The sequence below is a fragment of the Ciconia boyciana genome, chromosome 6 (genome assembly GCF_034638445.1).
Source record: "Ciconia boyciana chromosome 6, ASM3463844v1, whole genome shotgun sequence".
In the NCBI taxonomy this organism is placed as follows: domain Eukaryota; kingdom Metazoa; phylum Chordata; class Aves; order Ciconiiformes; family Ciconiidae; genus Ciconia; species Ciconia boyciana.
The window spans coordinates 20,690,299-20,706,315 of NC_132939.1; the positions used below are offsets into that span (position 1 = coordinate 20,690,299).

The 16,017-nt window shown below is 47.8% G+C and overlaps 1 protein-coding gene across 2 annotated transcripts in view; it reads right to left on the minus strand.

The window, feature by feature from the left end:
• Window positions 1-16,017, minus strand: part of CD151 (CD151 molecule (Raph blood group)) — a 38,831-nt gene that overhangs the window by 21,358 nt on the left and 1,456 nt on the right. The window lies entirely within an intron of this gene.

The following is a 16,017-nucleotide window of genomic DNA, read 5'->3' on the forward strand; positions in this document are numbered from 1 at the left end:
CGAATGCATTTGATTAAGCCGCAAAGTGTGCACTGGATAACGGGGGAGAGCCAACCTGCGGCAGCGGAGCGTATGAAGACCTTCTGATGGCAAGGAGCTGTCAGAATAGGTTTATATTCACTGCTGCATCCTGTAAATGCTGCTATAGTTTCTGTCAAGGCTGTGTACACACCATGACGACAGCTCATTCTGGTGCAAAAGGCCCAAAAGTAACTCCACGAGAAAGCTCAGGAAGAAGGCCCTTCTGTGCAGTGTGAAGCCTTAGCCGGTGTTAGTGCCTCAAAGTGATCATTGCTCCTAGCCCTCCCATGGGAACTGCCCGGGAAGAGGAAAGAGGTGGGCAGACAGCACCAGAACTCACTGTGTACATCCATCCTTTGCTCTGTGTACAACCATGCCTCTGAAGGGCTTATGAGCCTCGGGATATAGAGCATGAACCAGAGCAGGACCCCTGCAGAGAAAAAGCGTGCTAGGGAGTCACCATTTTCTTCAGCCTCTATCCCTGCTGAAGCATAATCAAGACACAGATCCTAAGCACCACGGCAGGCTCTGCTGGAAAACAGCTCCTTTGAATTCATCTGCCACTGCCAGCCTTCCTAGAGCAAGGCTTCAACCTCCCAGTGTAAATGCACAGTACCTCCCTCAGACAAGCAAGCAGCCACAGGAAGGTGCCTTCAAACTTAACAGGAGTTATTTCGCTACAACCTTACTACATTTATCATAGAATCATAGAATGGTTTGGGTTGGAAGGGACCTTTAAAGGTCATCTAGTCCAACCCCCCTGCAATAAGCAGGGACATCTTCAACTAGACCAGGTTGCTCAGAGCCCTCTCCAACCTGACCTTGAATGTTTCCAGGGATGGGGCATCTACAACCTCCTTGGGCAACCTGTTTGTGTTTCACCATCCCCATTGTAATACATTTCTTCCTTACATCTAGTCTGAATCTACCCTCTTTTAGTTTAAAACCATTACCCCTTGTCCTATCGCTACAGGCCCTACTAAAAGGTCTGTCCCCATCTTTCTTATAAGCCCCCTTCAGGTATTGAAAGGCTGCAATAAGGTCTCCCCAGAGCCTTCTCTTCTCCAGGCTAAAAAACCCCAACTCTCTCAGCCTGTCCTCATAGGAGAGATGTTCCATCCATCTGATCATTTTTGTGGCCCTCCTCTGGACCTGCTCCAACAGACCACAGTCTTTCCTGTACTGAGGACTCCAGAGCTGGATGCAGTACTCCACGTGGGGTCTCACCAGAGTAGAGCAGAGGGGCAGAATCACCTCCCTCAACCTGCTGGCCACACTTCTTTTGATGCAGCCCAGGATACAGCTGGCTTTCTGGGCTGTGAGTGCACATTGTCGGCTCATGTCCAGTCTTTCATCCACCAGTAACCCCCAAGTCCTTCTCCCCAGGGCTGCTCTCAATCCCTTCATCCCCCAGCCTGTATTGATACCAGGGGTTGCCCCTACCCAGGTGCAGGACCTTGCACTTGCCCTTGTTGAACCTCATGAGGTTCACATGGGCCCAGTTCTTGAGCTTGTCCAGGTCTGCCTGAATGGCATCCCATTCCTCAGGCATGTCAACCACACCACTCAGCTTGGTGTCATCTGCAAACTTGATGAAGGTGCACTTGATCCCACTATGTCATTGATGATATTAAACAGTAATACCAACAGTAACCAACAGTAAACTGATATTAAACAGTACTGGTTCCAATACAGACCCCTGAGGGACATCACCTGTCACTGATCTCCATCCAGAGGTTGAGCTGTTGACCACTACCCCCTGGCTGTGACCATCTAGCCAATTCCTTATCCACCAAACAGTCAATCCATCAAATCCATATCTCTCCAATTTAGAGAGAAGGATGTTGTGGGGGACCATGTCAAAGGCCTTACAGAAGTCCAGATAGATGACATCTGTAGCTCTTCCCTGGTCCACTGATGTAGTCACTCCATCATAGAAGGCCACTAGGTTGGTCAGGCAAAACCTGCCCTTGGTGAAGCCATGCTGGCTGTCTCGAATCATCTCCCTGTCCTCCGTGTGCCTTAACACAGCTTCTAAGATGATTTGTTCCATGATCTTCCCAGGCACAGAGGTGAGGCTCACAGGTCTGTAGTTCCCAGGGTCTCCTTTCTACCCTTTTCAAAAATGGGTGCAACATTTCCCTTTTTCCAATCTCCAGGCACTTCTCCTGACTGCCATGACTTTTCAAATATTAAGGAGAGTGGCTTGGCAACTACATCAGCCAATTCCCTCAGGACTCTGGGATGCATCTTGTCAAGTCCCATAGACTTATGTATATTCAGGTTACTCAGGTGGTCTCGAACCTGATCTTCTTTTACAGTAGGAGGGACTGAGGGACTTTGCTCCCCCAGTCCCTGCCTTAAGGTCCATCCACTACTCGAGAGGTGTGGGAAGAGAGATTGCCAGTGAAGACTGAGGAAAAAAAGTTGTTGAGTACCTCAGCCTTCTCCTTGTCCATCGTTACCAGTTTGCCAGTCATGTGCATCGGGGGGGATACACTTCCTTTGACCTTCCTTTCCTGACTGACATACCTATAGAAGCCCTTCTTATTGTTCTTTGCATCCCTTGCCAAGTTCAGCTCCAGCCACGCCTTGGCCTTCCTGACCCCATCCCTACACAACGGGGCAACGTCCCCATACTCTTCCCAGGATACCTTTCCCTGTTTCCACTGCCTGTGCATTTCCTCCTTGTCCTTTAGTTTGACCAGTAGGTCTTGACTCATCCATGCTGGTCTCTTGCCAGCCTTTCCTGATTTCTTACACATGGGGATCGAGAGCTCTTGCGCTCTATGGAAAGCGTCCTTAAAATATCTGCCAGCTCTGTTCTGCTCCCTTGTCCCCGAGGGCAGTTTCCCAGGGGGTCCTATTGACTAACTCCCTGAACAGCTAGAATTTTGCTTTCCTAAAATTCAGGGTCCTGACTTTACTCTTTGCCTGACCCATATCCCTCAGGACTGTGAACTCCACCAGTGCATGATCACTGCAGCCCAGGCTGCCTCCAGTCTTGATGTCACCAATTAGCTCACTTGCGCTGGTGACCAACAGGTCCAGTAACGCATCCCCTCTGGTAGGGCTGTCAACTACCTGGCTTAAGAAGCTATCCTCAATGCATTCCAGGAGTCTCCTGGATTGCCTACAGCTCACCATGCTACTTTTCCAGCAGATGTCAGGGTGGTTGAAGTCCCCCAGCAGGATGAGAGCCTGCAAGTGCATGCCTTCTGTAGCTGGAGTTAGAAGGCTTCATCAGTAGGCTCTCCTTGATCAGGCGGCCTGTAGTAGACACCAACCACAAGGTTCCCTTTGTTGCCTCGGTCTCTAATTCTTACCCATAAGCTTTCAACCAGCTCGTGGCTATTCTTCAGAGACAGCTCTTCACAATCTATCCATTTCTTGACATAGAGGGCAACCCCTCTGCCCCTCCTTCCTTGCCTGTCCCTTCTGAACAGCTTGTAGCCATCGATAGCCACACTCCAGTCATGGGATTCGTTCCACCAAGTTTCAGTAATGGCAAGTAGGTCATAGCTTTCTAGCAGCTCGGTGCCTTCCAACTCCTGTTTGTTGCCCATGCTGTGTGCATTGGTGCAGAGGCACTTCAGCTGGGCTGTTCGCCATGTGACCTTTTTAGAGGAACAGACCTTAATTCCTTTGAGGTATTTCACCAGTGCTTCCCTGTTGGCTCCTATTACCTCAGGAGCCCCTGGCTCCTCTCTGTAAGACTTCAAGTGTGCTCCAGTGTACCCAGCAGGTCTCACAGCAACAGGCTGAGGGTCCTCGCTAGCACCCCATCCCTCTAACCTTGGTGTGTTGTCCCATGGCTTGTCATATCTGTGGAGGCAGCTAGGCTGCATAAGGCTGCTGTACTGGAAAACAGCCTCTAGCATCCCCACTGTCCCCTGCTTTTCTAAGATAAAGGGTCCCAAACTTTTTGCAGTCATTTGTACTGCCACATCCTCAGCAATCTCACCCTCATCCCACAGCAGGCAGGTTCAATTCACCCTGCAATCTGTTTCCATTGGCATTGCAGGCAGCAGGATGGAGAAGGGAAGAGAATAGCAATTCTTCCTCCCTAACCTGTATGTTTGGATACTGAATTAATGATCCTTTGACCTACACCCTGACACTTACTTCACAGCCTAAGGCTTAAACTCTTATCTATTGCCCATACCAGGATATGGAAGCAGTAATACTTCCTGACTTGCCTAAGTGGGATAACGGGGTGTTTGCAAACCACCTGGGAAGAGAAAAAAGTTAAATTTGATGTGCTAATAAAAAGTAATACAATTCATAACCATTCTGACTTCCTATTATCTTCAAGGGGAGGCTCCTGCAGGCCTTTACCTAGCATAGTATGGGCGACACACCTTCATTTATAATCAGCTTGGATTACCCATGCTTCCATTCCCTATGAAAAGGAATGCTCTGGTAAGAGCTAGAAACTTGTTGATTCACATTACTATGCAGCCTCTAGACCACAAAAACATCTCTTGAGAGAAAGAGTGGAAATCCCAGCACTTGAGCCATTGAGAAGCAGGCCAAACAAAGTCCTGGGATCATTAATTAAAATAAAGATCAGACAAAGGAGCTTTCTGAGGAACTGGGGAGAGGAGGGAAGGCATAGGCAGCGCAGTCACCTGCAAAGTAAGCAATAGCTCTGAAGTATCCTCAGTCCCGAGGCTGGGCCCAAACTCTCCTCGAGCAGCCCTTGTGCCCTACCATTTATCCACCTGCTTCATGCTGCTCCCACACTCCTGCCCCTTCAGGAGCAAAAGCCGACCCAGGATGCAAAGCTGAACACTGACCCACGATGCAAAGCTGAATGCTTTGCTTTCCATCTCAGCATGCTGGAACGTGCTGGAAAGTCAAAGTACTTGTGCCTGTAGGGCTGGGGAGAATGCAAAACACGAGCCAGACATCCAGTAAGGCAAAGAAGCTCCTTCTCAGGAATTGTCATTTATACTTGTGTGTGGGGCAGGCACACAGAACAGATTTTGCTCCTCCCTCATCCTTCACATGGAAGCTGAACTCATTTGGCACTGCTGAATGAGATTCTCCAGACCACAGCTTGGAAACTGCTTTTATTTCCTTCTGCCTATTGTCTAAACTGATTACATGCCCCTGAGGGCATGGAGTCATCTTCTCTGACTGTACAGTACCTAGCACAAAGGGATCTTGCCCCAAGCCTTCTAGGGGATGCTGAGAAGTGAGGAATACAAAGCAATGTTTTCCAGTCACATCACCTGCTCCTACCAGGAATGTGCACAGTGGTTCTGGGTGAGGTGGAGCAACTTAGAAAGCCACCTACATTCAACAAGAAGTAAGATCTCTTGGCCATCTTTGGCAGACCCTGCTTGGCCCTACCTCTCGACTGGGAGAGCACCTTTCTGAAGAACTTAGAGAGGATAAGCAAGATCCCATCCTGGGAGTTTGGGAGGACCTCACCAACACCCTCTGGGTCTAGGCAACATCTCCACGGGCACATCACAGTCCTGCTGTCACCCCTCAGGACACTTGCCAAATCCCTCCTTTCTTCTACCCTGGCTTGAACTGCTGCATTTTGAATAGACCCCTCAAGAGAGATGTAGACCCTTAACTCCTGCTAATTTTGATGAGAGTCAGGTATCCAGTGAGGAATTGTGTGCCTGATACACCCGAGGAGCCGCCTGCTCTTTGAGACAAGAGCCGTCTCTCAGGGGAAGAGCACTTAGCCCTTCCGTTCATTTTTTCGAGACTGTTTACTCCCCAGGGGAGGGACTTACTGCAGCATAAATTTCAAACTCAGCAAGGATTTACATGTTCAGCACCACACACATACCTGTGAATTAAGTGTTTTATGAGGGGGTTAGTCAAACCTGGGTGAGGTGATGGCTGGCTTCAGGATCCTTGAGGATAAAAGGGACCTTAGCGTAAAACCAATTTCACAACCATTAAGAAAAATCAAGCGTGAGAGAGAAAGAAAGAGTGAGCGAGCATGCCCAGGACTGCGTGTGTCTGTGCTTTAGCACTGTTCTACTACAAAGCAAACAAAAAACCCTTCATAGGGCTTTCTGGTCCTAACAAAAGATACACAGCCAGCCACATCCTGAGAGCAGAAAGCCCTCATCTGCTGGTCCCAGAAGTGGATAACCAGGAAAGCAAACAGCCCCTCCAAGCACCCAGTCCCCATCAGGAGCTGGAAGGCAGGCCAGAGACCAGCACGCACTGTGTGACCAACGGAAACTCCTTCCGCATCAAACAACATCCTCTTGTATCTCATAAGGCCTCCTTTATCCTGAAGGATCCCGAAGCACTTTACGCTATTTATACACAGGAACCACTTCACTAGTCATTGAACTGGGGAGAGGAACAATAACCGTCTCTTTTCTCTCACTCGAAGCACCAGAAATCAGTGCCTGGCATGTGTTTGCAGAGGGCTCATAGCAATGAGGGTTTGCCACGACAAGGAACAATAGTTCAGATAGGCCAGGGCTAGCCAACAGACAAGACAAGCTCTTCACTGCAGCCTGCTATTGGTAGTTTAAATTCTGTTTTCCCAACTCTGTTCATGGGCATTGTGGGGTTTGTGCATGGTTTTTTGTTGGTTTTTGCCCCCCCCTTTTTTTTTTTAAAGCAGGGCTTTCTCTGCACTGGAGAACTTACCAGTAGCATTAAACCACATTTCTAAACAAAACAGTCTGTGCAGAATCAGCTTTCCGCCTGATCCCTTCCTATTTGTTACCTTCCTATTCATTACATTCATTTGCAGCTCAGCTCTCAGAAGCGAAGCCACTGGGTCCTCAGTGTTTTCAGGGAGTGCTCACAAAACCTCCCCGCCCTGTAGCCATGCCAGTACTAGGACGAAGCCAACAATTGCTAAAAATCCTCCCAGCCCCCACAAAACCTATTCAGGCAATTCTGTACATGAATTCAAAGCGCTCTCCAAATAACGCAGTGATGATAACCATTTGTTCACTCTCTACAAAGAGCTGGGTTTTTACACAGTGGTTTGAGCTCAGGGCAAAGACTAACCTAAGAACACAAGCTGTGTTTTAGCTAGCGCACAGTCACTCAAAGTTTGGCTACAGTCTCACTGCAGAGGTACTTTCACAGTTGCATTCCCTACAAACCTCTGCAGTGAAAAGGTGACTAGCTAAGAGCCAGTAGATTTTCTGCCTACCCACAGTATCAGCTGCATATCCCATGGCAGGCCATCATCTTCACCTCACCAAGCTCACAAACGAATTGTGGGATTTTAAATCCCACTGTCATGCAGCAGTTTTTGGAAGAGAGTTTTTGTCATGCAGCTGGTGTGTCACCACAGAGTACATTTTAGCCTTTCAATGACACAATGTTCTATAATCTCACTGCCTGAAAGACCCTTTGCCTCCTCAAAGCATCCCAACAAAGAAAAAAAGGTAGCACGTTATAATAGGAGCACAGAGAGATCAAGTGACTCTCCCAGCAGAGAGAAGGGGTAGCTTCGCTCTCCTCGCATCTCAACATCCATCCTCCATCCACTGAGCCGTTCTGTCCTCTGGAAGACCACTGCAGAACACAAAGCTGTAAAACACAAGTTTTCAAGCTACTTGTTAGCACTGCCTTGCCTGTGCCTGACACACCTGACTGCAGACAGCACAAAGCAAGAAGTGCACAAAAAGCTGGCACCAGCTTTAGCTTTTGTACAAAACTTGTTTTGCTTTGTGTAGGCTGTTTCTGTTCACACTTTCTGTGGTGTAAACAAGCAAAGCAAAAGTCTCTGGAGTCAGCCCACAGATCTCTCCCAGGCAGCCTGCCTCAGTTTCAACTCCACAAAGATCATATTTTAAAAGCAGCTGAGAAGGGATTTGACAGTGGAAACTAAGGTGATAAGCTGAAGTACTAAGCGATAAGCTGAAGCCTTATCGCTTCAGCTATGTTGCTGATGAGCTCAGGACTGGTGCCAGCCATGCCAGAGAAAACCTCTCAGCATGTCAACGACGGAGCTGGTACCTGCGGTCCTAGAATAGGGCAATGCACTCTGCAGCGCCCCAGCGTGCCGACAAAAAAGGGAACATCATGCAGCCACAGAACGGGGCGACAGCAGCTCTCACCTGGGCATGACAGCTAGAGAGATACCCGTTACATCTTCAGGAGCCTCCCTTCCTACTCAGGACAGCCACCTCATGCAGGAACACTCTCGCACCTGGAATTACCCACTTCACTAACAGCAGTGCCAGGAATGGCCAAGAAGTCTCTTCTGACCATCAGTCCTTATATATCCCCGACGTCTGTGTCTCCAAGGGTGTTCTGGAGTGATCACTTAACGCTTTGAGGAGTTACATTCCTCTCCAGAGCTAAAAACACTGTACTAGAGTCAGATCAAATATCAAGCACGCTCAAGGGCAAATTAAATGACATTTCATTTCCCAGAACTGTAAGTCCAAGTTCATAGGAGCTGCCTCTCTCCTGTTGCTATAGGAGCAATGCTGGAAACAATGCTCAATTGATGCTGCTTAAGGCTGCCTTGAAAAGGACCATTCTTCCAGTAAAAATTAAACAACCCCCAGCCAAAAATAAAACACTCCTCCTTCTTCCACCTCACTCTTGTGTAGCAGGTTTTAATGAGTCCACCAAAACCATTTACGCAGCTGTTTTTAGACCAACCTGCAAACTTGACAGGGAGGCACAAGCATGTGAATAAATAACTGGGAGGCAAGGGCTGTCCTCAAGGCAATTATTTGCTGGCCCTTCGCCAAGGCAGGGGGCAAGGGAAAAGATAAGAAGTGCCTGACCCCAGAGCACACGCCAACAAGCTCTAGAGAATTTCTAAATAAATCCCCCAGCCCCAAGCTGCCAACCACTTCCCTGAAAGGCCTCACTCCACCAGTCTGTATACAGACCTGCATACAGAGGCACCAGGAGCTGGGCTTGCCCAGGTCCTCTCCGCTGCTGCAAATAAACAGACAGGCAAAGGGCAGCTATCCATGAAGGGTACAGAGCTATAATCAGTACAGAAACTTCGGCAAGTCTGTCTCAGCGTATCATCCGCTTCATTTAGAGCTGGCAGGAATAAGTAACTGGAAAAGGGTTCCTCTGACACATGCCAGCACAAACCAGCTGGACTTCAGACGAAGCCGGGAAATCCTGCAGGGGATTTCTCCACCAACCCACCCTCAGGTTACCCTAGCACTATATGAACAAGCTTTACTAAAGGAAAGCCTAAAAGGAGTTTGAAACTTAATCCTCCCCGCACCTCCCTCCCCCTGCCTTGGAGGTCAATTTTAAAGTAAAGCGGGACCATATAATCTCATCTAATCTCCTGTTATTTTAAAGGCTAACATTTTAAAAGCTAAAAGTAGTCCATTCTACAACTCTGGAACACCCTGGATTAACCCTCAAATACCAGGAAGACTCAAGAAGACGTCAGGAGATGGGAGAAACCACATACTTTGTTCCCTTGGGACCCTCTCCGAACACTACTGGCACATACTCAGCATTCAGACTACTTCTTTGAGCTCAGCAGAAAGCAGCAGAGCATTTTCCTCTGCATATAAGAGACAGGAACATGGCAAACATCCGGCATTGAGCATACTCATTATCCGTCCCTCAGTGCACCCCATGGCATTAGTGAGCAGAAGGAGAAAAGCAGTCCACAGCACGGTTCACTTGTAGGTTATTTAAGATGCTCAGTTAAGTCCTTAAACGTTAAAAGCAAAAAATACTCAGAGAAAATCCAGGAACAACATGGCCAAAAGTTTCTGAAGAAACTCAGTAACTACCTTCACTTTGACCTGAGTTTGGGTCAGTAATAAATGCGCACTGTGAAAATGAGGTCCCTCTAGGATATCAAGGCATAGAGGAACCCAGAAAACAAAGGTCGCTTCTTACTTTTGAAGAATTTAGATAAAACTAAAATTCATGTTGGAAGTAACCAGGGTAATTCTGGCACAGAAAATAATCCTCCTATTACTGACCTCAGACAAAAGGGTGTTTCAGCACTGACTGCTCTGGTGTCAGGGCCACCTTCCTGCCTCTCAGAAGACTCCTCACTGCAGTGGTATATGTGCATGCAGCAGCATCTGACTTGATAACCACTACCGTGTGCACAGACACAGGAAAACAAAAAAGACTATTTGGTCAGGGTGATACAGGGAGAGGGGACCTGGGCTGGCCCCCTTGGGGTTATCAACGTAAAAAATTGGGAGGATGCTGCTGATCTGCAACAGTTATGCCCTTAGTACACAGAGAAACCAGCTTCCCACTTACACACTTGTAAATGTACAGTTGATAAAAATTACATTGATATAACTACAATAATTTAATTTGGATATTCTCACTGCTCATCTAAGTTGGCTTTCCCTCTTTTTTTTCTAAAAACTTGTTAAAATTCCTGATGAAGTAGAAAACAGCAAAACCCCTTTTTTCTACAAAGGGATTTTCTCCCACATGGAGACAGATGCAGCCAAAGTAAAGCTTGTGACACCAGTGAAAGCAGAGTTTTTCTTCTGCAACTGTGTCTGTTTTTCCCTCCTTCCAGGCTTCTTGCAGCACACCTGTGACTCAGGATCCACACTTCCCCAGTGCCTGACCAACTCTGAGGGCAAATGGCCGAGTGAAGTCAGCAACCACGATTTTTTCCTGGTGTAAAGACTGTGGTTTAAATTCCCTTTTTTCCTGTCTTGGGACACATTGCACACACCGGAGGTAAGCCCTGGGGAGCGCACAATGGACAGAGCAGGCTTTTGTTAGGCTCTCCAGAGCCCATCTCCAAGGCTGAGCACAGTCTCATTCCCCACGTACAGCACAGGAACTCAGCGGGACACTTGTACTCTTTCCCCACTCAGGAGGAGGAAAAAAACAGCAAACTGGGACTCAAAGGCACAGAAACCAGCCTGACAGTTCCTCCTCCCCAAATACAGAAAGAGGTCCTCCCAATAACAGGAAATTTGTCCCTCCAAAAACCCTCTGAGTGGACAAGGTAAATTGGAGACCACATCAAACCTTTCATCTCACCTCTGGCAGACCTCTCACCTAAGCCAAGCCTCCCAACAAAGATGGATGGGCTACTCCATATAGCAATGGGGGGACTTGCAACTAACCACAGCTTCCAGCTCGCTGGCAGCTCAACTCCTCAGCAAGTTGTACTTCCACACAGGACTGGACTCATCCTTTCTATGCTACAACAGCCGAACCCACAAGCATGAAGCCCAACACTTTCCCATACACACGTTCCTTGCGCACAGTACTCGACACACACACAACCGAGTCCCCTTCTTGCTCCAGAGCTGGCTGCTCCAAGGCAGTGCCTGCCACACACGTGTCTGTGTGCCTGGCTTCCACGCTTGCCATACATTGCTGTGACTGCACACACAGCTCCCCACCACTTCCCTGAGAGCTCTGCGTGCAGCTTACAGTGACCACAGAGAAAAAACAAATCAGCTCTGTTTCCAGGGCAATGTGTGTGTGTGTGGGGAAGGTATGGGATATGAATTCTTCCCTTCTGGATTCCACCAAAGCTAGGAAGAAATACTGACATTCACAAGCCATGACTCATGCCTGCCTCATCCAGCACTCCAGAAGTCCTGCTCACTGGCTGGCATGCCAGAAATGTGAGCATGGCTGGCATCTGCCAGCTGGCTCTCTTAGCATATAAATTTTACCAAAACCGCCCTTCCCCCTTGTTTTCTTTATTGTTGCAGTGTGGTGGTCACTGAGGATCAGAGCACTCCCTGAAAACACAACCACACAGGCATCATGGCTGTTGCTCTGGCAGATAACAGGTCAGCAAGGCTCAAAACATGATCCACTTCACACAAAACACAAACCTCTCCCCCAGAAATTCCTAGCCCAAACCACTCTTGGTCCCAGTTTTAACTGGATCTCATTAGTGAAGGAGCCAAAGAATCCGTTGTTCATACTCCAGCTACGCTGGTAAGTCATACACTTGTATTTAAAGACCTACCAAGGACGCCTCCACAGCGTGCAATTCTTGACTGCCCCCCTTTCTCCCACTAGACCAGTATCCTGCCCCCACTAGCAGCTACTTATGCTTACATCCTTCTATAGAGGAGCTGGCTACACTTTCATGCCCGTGTTGATCTTACTGCACTACTGCCTGAAATGCACCTACAGAGCTGTGCAGCACTTTTCCAGCTCGGACTGGAGCACCATAACCACCTAACCAGCAAGAGGAACTTAGCTTAGAAACATGGACCAAGCTGGTCATACCCAAATGCAGCCCAGACTCCAAAATACACCTCTTACTCTGCCATGCAATACCAGGAGTGCAAAACAGTAATTATCTGCTTGGTCTTTTTCCTGTCTAGTTCACCCCCATAGGGGCAGAAGTGCTCCAGGGTGAGGTATCAGACATGCTTTCACCTTACCCATTTGTACAGCACAGCCAGATCTTTCTCCCACAGCATCTCCAGGTGTTTGTTCCTCTCAACCTGTCCCTCTCCTACAGTGGCAAAGACATCTGGAAACATGCTGCAGATTTCAGCCCAACTCCACAGCCCAACTCCACAGGAAGGAGCATGCACCTTCCACTTTGCAGCTACAGGGACAAACTTCACTAAAGCACAGGCACTTAGATAGAGCCTCACAACTCTTTCCACTGCCCCAGCTCCCCACTGCTCTGTTTAAAACCAGCTCCCTGCTGCTCTGTTTTATTTCCTGTAACAGGAAGGAGAATCTGGGTTGGAAAAGTGAACTTTGCTCCTTTTGCATTCAGATCCGGTACCAGCAATAAATAAGAAACAATAGTCAATGCCAAACATTTTATGTCACCTACTTCTGGCTCGTTTTTTCCTTAAGAAGCCTCATTACCGCTGCCAGGAACAACCCATGAGTCTGAGTAACATCCCCTCTCACACCTCCCACACGTCTCATTTCCATCTCTCTTAAGAAGCCATGCCATATCCCATATCCTCCACGCTCCCTCACTCGGATGCACTCACCTCTTACACACATGCTCAGCAGGTAGAAAAAGTGATTCTGCAGCAGCCTACATGGATGCAGGCAATACACACTGTGCAACTCACTGCATGATTAAAATTGCATTTGGTTGGCTGTACCCTGCTGACAGGGGCTGTGGGTCAACACCCAAATGAATTTAAACAGCTGCCAAGGACCCTCCCTTAACCTCCAGTGAACATAATTCCTGATGTCCTTCCTTATCCCACTAAACCAGTATCCTGCTTCCAATAGTGTCCAGCACTGCTGGCATCAAAATATATATATTTGTGTGTGTGTAATATATATAACTTCATGAAGACCCCAGCTGGCATGTAATGGCAGCTACTCTTGCTTGCATCCTTCTAAGGAGCTGGCTACGCTTTCATACCCGCATTAAGCTTACTGCACTACTGCCTGAAATGCACCTACCGAGCTGTGCAGCACTTTTCCAGCTTGGACTGGAGCATCATAACCACCTAACCAGCAAGAGGAACTTAGCTTAGAAACATGGACCAAGCTGGTCATACCCAAATGCAGCCCAGACTCCAAAATACACCTCTTACTCTGCCATGTAATGCCAGGAGTGCAAAATAGTAATGATCCTCCTGCTCATTCTGCCAAGAGTTTTATTACTGTGCAGCAGCCAGGACACAGGACTAATAAGGATGGACTAAATTCATTCTAGGATGCCAGGCTGTTGAGATCACAAGCAAAGGAGTTTGGCAGGTGGGACAGAGCAGAGCACTGGCAAGAGAGATGCCCAACAGCAGTGCTGCTATTACAGTGCTGATCCTTGCCAAGAGGGCCTGGCAGCAGATGGTTTTTGTGCCATGGGGAGGGATGGTATGAGGTGCTCTCCGCAAAACACTTCATCTCCATCCTGCAGCCCTGCCATTCCTCATTTCTCCCTCCACACCCTGGCTTCAGGCATGGGGTGGCAGGGAAAAGCACATTTCTCACAGATTGGGAAGATGGTCACCATCCTGGGGCAAAGCTCTGCCAAAATGCACGTGCAAGAAAGAATGGGAAAATGGTGCGATTTTACGAACACTGTTGAAATGACACTGTTCATTTCATTTTGGCTTTGCTGTGGCAAAAGGAAAATCATGTTCAGGGTCTGAAAGGCAGGATGAGCAAGTGAGATGGAAGGAGACCTGGTCTTCACCTTCAGAATCTTGAAGGTTTTTTAACAACCAGGGAGACTAAGGTTTCTGTTCGTCACAGCCAAGGAAGCTGAGACAAGCTGTAATTTCCAGGAGTCACCCTCCCTCAGGCTTTCCATGACCTCAGCTGTCGGTGTACACACTCAGGGAGAGCTGGAGATAACCCAGTGTTGAGCCCAGGAGCAGAGAGTAGAGGCGGTGAGTAGGAGAGCATCCTCCCCGGAGGTTTCAAGAGCAAAACTGATGAGGTCACTGGGGATAGTAGTAGTAGACTGGGACATGAAAAAGCAGTGCTCTCCCTTTTTGTTTTTCAGAGTCAGTCCATCCACCTTTTATCTTTCTAAGCTTCTGTCTTAAACAGAAGGCACAAGAAAAACAGAGGGACAGCATGACTGCTTTATAAATGACCAAATCACCTGTAAACATCAGACAGGACAGTTTGCTACATATAGGTATACACAGTGATAGAGATGTTACATATACAACTACATGTAAATATGTATTTTCTTCCTATGCATAACAAGTAGCCCAACACACTCCTTAGAGCAGAAGCCAAACTTTGCAGAAGTAACGAGTGAATTTACCTGTGGGATGACCCAACTAGAGGAGACACAGCTTACCAGTCAACCCCTTCAGGGCTGTCTCAAGAGCAAGGGAGTTGTTGCGTGGTCTGCGTATGTGCAAATGGGAACAGCTAGAGTTGTGCTACAACTTTTGTTAGCTGGGAGTAATATAATACGCCTGCTGGAAACTTCCTAACGGGAATAGATAGCACTCCATTAGCCACTCCCACCTGGCATTTTTGCTTGACAAGGGAATACAAGCAGCTTTCTTCCACCCCCTTGCTGAAGAATCTCTCACACCCATTGACACAAACTTTCGGAGGCAGCACTGAAAATATCCTTCACAGAGCCAAGATTTTAGCTGTGTGTGCCTTACTGTACTTGAAGAGAAGCCTCAGAGTCCTGCCCACTTCCAAACTGGCATAAGACTTCCCTTCTGCACAAGGGGGGGCTGGGAAGCTGCAGCATTGGAGAAAAATCTTCGTGGGTTGGTATTCCCTGCTTACTCAGAAAATGGCTTTTGTATTAGATCCAAGAGAAGGAGCGCCACGGCCCCATCTGCACTAAGAACAAACCCTGCTTTAACGCACCTGCCTTGACACAGGAGAAAGAAAACTTGACTGTTAAGCTCCTACAAAATGTACCACAGGATGGACTAACCACCTCAAAATCCAGAGTAAAATGAGATGTCATACATAGGACATTATCTCAAGCACATAGAAAAAGCATGTTCTTATTGTTTACTGGAGTCAACATACAGCAGGGACTGACAGGACTTTTACCAGGCAACTCAGGGAGTCATTTTCCTCCATTGCAGAAGGACTCCACCCAGAAGCCATTATTTAAAAAAAGCCACAGGCCAATCGATATATGCGACAGTTTGGAATAAAACATGCTTTTTGCAGAAACGCAGCATACAGACAGAAAGACATCCAGGTCAGGAACTCAAAGACATCATCAGGAAACTATAGAGCAAGGATGTGATCTCAGAATAGTTACATGGAAGAGCTCAAAAGCTGCTAACTCCTCCTCACAACCCAAGCTTTCAGCAAGGACAACTGACTCAAAGCACTGGCACCTATGAGCAGCTGTAGCAAATCAGAGCCCAGACCCACCTATGCAAGCCAGCATTATGCCTTTGACAGGGGCCTGTCACCACATGCCTCAGGTAAAGCATAAGTGATGCTGCCCCAAACATTGCCCAGCTTCCAACAATTTGCAGATCAGGAACTGCCTATCCTAGGCACACAAACTGCTTCAGAGAATCTAAATACACTGAAACTTTTGCATCAACTTTTCTAGTTTCCATTGAGCTCAGCAACAGCTCAGAAGAGACAGGTGCTCTGCTCTCTCCACCA